Source organism: Octopus bimaculoides, chromosome 29 (genome assembly GCF_001194135.2).
Source record: "Octopus bimaculoides isolate UCB-OBI-ISO-001 chromosome 29, ASM119413v2, whole genome shotgun sequence".
NCBI lineage: Eukaryota > Metazoa > Mollusca > Cephalopoda > Octopoda > Octopodidae > Octopus > Octopus bimaculoides.
This window is the reverse complement of record NC_069009.1, coordinates 4,210,893-4,216,115: the sequence shown is the minus strand read 5'-3', so window position 1 is coordinate 4,216,115 and position 5,223 is coordinate 4,210,893.

Here is a 5,223-nt window from a genome sequence, read left to right as displayed (position 1 = left end):
ATATATATATATATATATATATATACATATATATATCTAAAGAGAGAGAGAGAGAGAGAGACAGGTGTCTAAGGAAGGAGGGAGAAAGGGAAGGAGACAGAGAAAGAAAAGGAAGGAGACAGAGAGGAAGAGAAAAAAGGGAAGAGAGTGAATGAAAAAGAGAGAGAAGGAGTGAACTGTCTTCAGAATCCAGTAAACAACCCCAAAATGACAGCCGCTGTCTTAGTATGAAAATAGTTATTTACATGTGAAAGGAAATTTGCATTGGTGCACATTATGTTGCACTTTGTGCGATGGAACCTATTTGCATATACTGCAAATATGCATCAGCAATTAACCATTTTTATAGAGAATTATTGACAAGGTTTCTATGCAGAGGAAAGCACATTTGGCCTGTTAGAAATAGCATAGTAAAGATGGCATAGTAAAGATCAAGTGCTTGTGCAGTTTGTATATATGTGTGTGTGTGTGTGTGTGTATATTCCCTTTTTTTCTCTCTGTGTTTTTCTCCTTGTTTCTTTCTGTGTTCCTTTCTGTGGAAGAGCATAGGCTCGAAACATTAAAGACTTTTTCAATTCCCGAGCGTTATACTAATACATCTGTTTGTTTTCTACACCACCTGTCTTCGTCTTTTGTTGTTTTTATTTTTTGTGAATTCTCCCTATATATGTATATGTATGTATGTATAAGCTGTGTATCACCCACATCAAAGCTAAAATACACCACTGTAGTACATACTACCCCTAACAACCAACCCTATTCAGAAGCTGTCATAAGGGCTGCAGCTGTGCAAAAATCTTTTTTATGTGTGGCACAAAAGACTACAGTGACTGACCTGGCTACATCAATTCCAGGGTCGGGCCCATCTCCACCAACATACAAGACCACTACAGCCAATGGATCCAGGGTGGCTACCATTAGAATTGCCACAAATGTCACACCAATATTCTTAATGAACATCAGAGGATTATTACAAATCAGTAACAGAACCAAAATTGCCTTCCTGAGAGACCATGTGGCAGATGCTAAAATCTGTAGGCCTATCTCTCTAACTTCACACATCAAAGTCATGGAACAAATATTCCAAAGGAAACTAATTGCATTCCTTGAAGAGAATGATGTGCTGACTGACACCCAGCATGGCTTTCAACCAGGTAGAAGCTGCCTGACACAGCTCTTGCAGCACTATGACTAGGTGTTAAAGCAGCTACTCAACAACTCAAATATGGATGCAATATATCTCGATTTTGCAAAAGCCATTAATAAAATTGACCATGGTATAATATGTCACAAGCTGTATGATCACAGCATTGTCAGAGAACTTGTAAAATGGCTACATGACTTCCTAAAAGATAGAAGTCTGGTAGTGGTGGCCAACGAGGTTACCTCCAAGGAAACACAAATAACAATTGGTGCCCTACAGGGCACTGTCTTGGGGCCGCTGCTATTTGTAGTGGCTTTCTCAGGCATTCCCTCAGCTCCTCGGATAGCCACCCTTGCTAGCTATCTGGATGACACAAAAGTCTCGCAGAGGATTCAGAACCCTGGAGATATTGCGCATCTGCAACAGGAGTTGAATACAATATACAGGTGGGCTGAGGAAAATAAGATGCAGTTTAACTCTTTAGTGTTTAGATTACTCTGTTAAATGTAATACTTTTTCACTCAAATTGTTTTGAATTAATCATGCATTATCTTATAGCTTTGAGGTTTCAGTGAGGTAATTGTTTATTTTTAGAATGTCAGTGTCGGTTAGGTGTGGGAGGCTAGATATGGCCAGTTTGAATATAAAACATGTAGAATATATTGGGGCGGATATGGCTGGTTTAAACACTAAAGGGTTAATGCTAGGAAATTCCAAGCCCTGCAGTACCAACACAAGAAACTAAATGCAAAATAGACAGGATGCACCGGCCCAGGAGGGATTGCATTCCTTGAATCAAAATCAGTGTGTGACTTGGGCATCGACATGAGTATCAATGCATCTTTCAAGGTGCATATTACTAAGTTGGCAATAAAATTCAGATGGGGGCCCAATTGGATCCTTAGGACTTTCAGAAGGAGAGTACAGGAAACTGTGATGGTCCTCTGGAAGACATTTGTCCTCAGCCATTTTAGATTACTGCTCCCAACTACGGTCTCCATACAGATTAAAATTAACGACAGGCTTTTTTCAGTTTCTTGTTTCTTTATTGCCCCACAAGGGGCTAAACATAGAGGCGACAAACAAGGACAGACAAAGGGATTAAGTCGATTACATCGACCCCAGTGTGTAACTGGTACTTAATTTATCGACCCCCGAAAGGATGAAAGGCAAAGTCGACCTCGACGGAATTTGAACTCAGAACGTAACAGCAGATGAAATACTGCTAAGCATTTCGCCCGGCATACTAACGATTCTGCCAGCTCACCGCCCTCGCTTCTTTCAGTTTCCGTCTACCAAATCCACTCACAAGGCTTTGGTTGGCCTGAGGCTATATTAGTAAACACTTGCCTAAGGTGCCACGCAGTGGGACTGAACCCGGAACCATGTGGTTGGGAAGCAGACTTCTTACCACACAGCCATGCGTGAGTCTGGTGTTTAAAAATACTGTTACCAAAACAGGTTGAGAATCCAGTACAGTCAGTTGTGTAGAATCGTCCAGGCCACATGCAAACAACCACACCAAATTCATTCACTGGGCTTTAGTTGTCTGAAGCCTGTAATAGAAGACACTTGCCCAAGGTGCCACACAGTGGGACTGAACCTAGAACTTCTTACCACACAGCCATGCTTGAGTCTGGTGTCTGAAATTACTGTCACTAAAACAGGTTGAGTGTCCAGCCAATCCAACCATGCCAAATCATCTCATTCCAGTCACACCACACCAAGTTACACTGTGGCATTCAGTAAGAATCGAACCCAAAACCCCTAGAACACACACCATTTCATAATTACAAAATGAACCTGTTAACCACCCAATCAAGGTGTTGCAAACGGTTGGTAGGAGTGAGGTGGAGTGAAGGTAAAGAGAAGGGGAGGTTAGTCTCTTCGTTTATGGAAACTTTTTTGTAGTTTAAATTAATGACTTTTAATAGGATTATAAATTAAATATTCTTTATCCCTCCTTCTCCCTGTCCCTCCCTCTTTCTCTCACCCTCTATCTGTTTCTCTCTCTCTCTTTCTCTCTTTCATTTTCTCTGCCTGTCTCTCTCTCTTTCTGTATCTCTCACTCCTTGTCTCTACTCTGTCACTCACTCACTCTGTCTGTCTACCTCTCTCTTTCTCTGCTACTCTCTGACTATCTTTCCATATCCCTCACTCTCCCTGTCTCTCTCCATATATACATATATATATACATATATATATACACATACATATATATACATATACATACATATATATATATGTATGTATATATATACATATGTATGTATATATATATATATATATATATATATATATATATATATATATATATATATATACATATATATATATATATGTATGTATATATGTATGTTTGTATGTGTATATATATATCTATATATATATTCTACAGTCACAGAAAAACACAGAGAGAGAGAGAACATAAGCATTACTTTAATACTTCAATCAAAAAATTCCAACCATTATTAATTCTGTTTATATTCTTGCTTCGGAAGATTTCACTTTTCCTGTCCAAAATTTCTTCAAATTTTTAGAACATATTTTCTTGCATGTTTTCCATTTTATTTTCCGTTTCCAATGTCTTTTCTTTAGGATAGGAAGACAAGGAGGGGAGGTGGCTAATGTTGATGCTGTTGTTGTGATTGTTAATACTAATTTCTTACTTTCTTTATTGAATTTTGTGTTGTTGTTCTCATTGTTGTTGTTATTGTTGCTCATACTACTTCATAATATTTTCGTCTTTCTTATTGTCATTATAACTGCTGTTATAAGCTGGCAGAATCGTTAGCACGCCGGGCGCAAAGCTTAGCGGTAGTTCATCTGCCGTTATGTTCTGAGTTCAAATTCCACCAAGATCGATTTCCCTTTCATCCTTTCGGGGTCGATTAAATAAGTACCAGTTACGCACTGGGGTCGATGTAATCGACTTAAACCCTTTGTCTGTCCTTGTTTGTCCCCTCTATGTTTAGCCCCCTGTAGGCAATAAAGAAATAGATTATTATTATTATTATTATTATTATTATTATTATTATTATTATCTTTATTATTATTATTATTAAGGTAGCAAGCTGGCAGAATCGTTAGCATGCCAAACAAAATACTACCAATTATTTTGTCCATCTTTATGTTCTGAGTTCAAATCCCGCCAAAGTCAACTTTGCCTCTCATCCTTTTGGGGTAAAATAAGTACCAGTGAAACACTGGGGTTGATGTAATTGACCAGTTCCTTCCACCACCCCCAAAAAAAGGTTTCAGGCCCTGTGCCTTTAGTAAAAAGGATTATCATTATGCAAGGCAGGGAGCTGGCAGAATCATTAACACTTTGGGCAAAATGCTTTGCAGCAGCGTTTCACCTGCCTTTATGTTTCTGAGTTCAAATCCCACTGAGGTCAGCTTTGACTTTTACCCTTTTGGGGTCAATGAAATAAATGCCAGTTAAGCACTGTCAATGTAACTGGCTTTCCCATCCCCTCAAAATTGCTGGCTTTGTGCCAAAATGAGGAAAGGTTTATTACAGTTGTTACGAAGGCGGCAAACTAACAGAGCCAGGGACAATGCCAGACAAAATGCTTAGCAGCATTTTGCTTGTCTTTACGTTCTGAGTTCAAATTTCACTGAGATCAGTTTTGCCATTCGTCCTTCCAGGGTCAATAAAATGAGTACCAGTCATATTCTGGGGTCAGTGTAATTGCATTCTGTGTTCAGAAAAGCTGGAGCATAGAATAAACTACCTGCATTTGTTGTTAGCCGTCGAGACACAACATCCTTCAAAGCTTTCATGCTTCCTGAAATTCACCAATAATACACCTGATGGGTGGAGGCATGTGGCTAAGTAGTCGGGGTGTTGGATTCATGATTGTAAGATTGTGGTTTCAATTCCTGGACCAGGCAACACATTGTGTTCTTCAGCACAACACTTTATTTCACTCCAGAAACAGACTCTCTTCAATGCCTGGATGTGAAGGTGCATGGCTTAGTGGTTAGGGTGTTGGACTCATGATTGTAAGATTGTGGTTTCAATTCCTGGACCAGGCAACACATTGTGTTCTTCAGCACAACACTTTATTTCACTC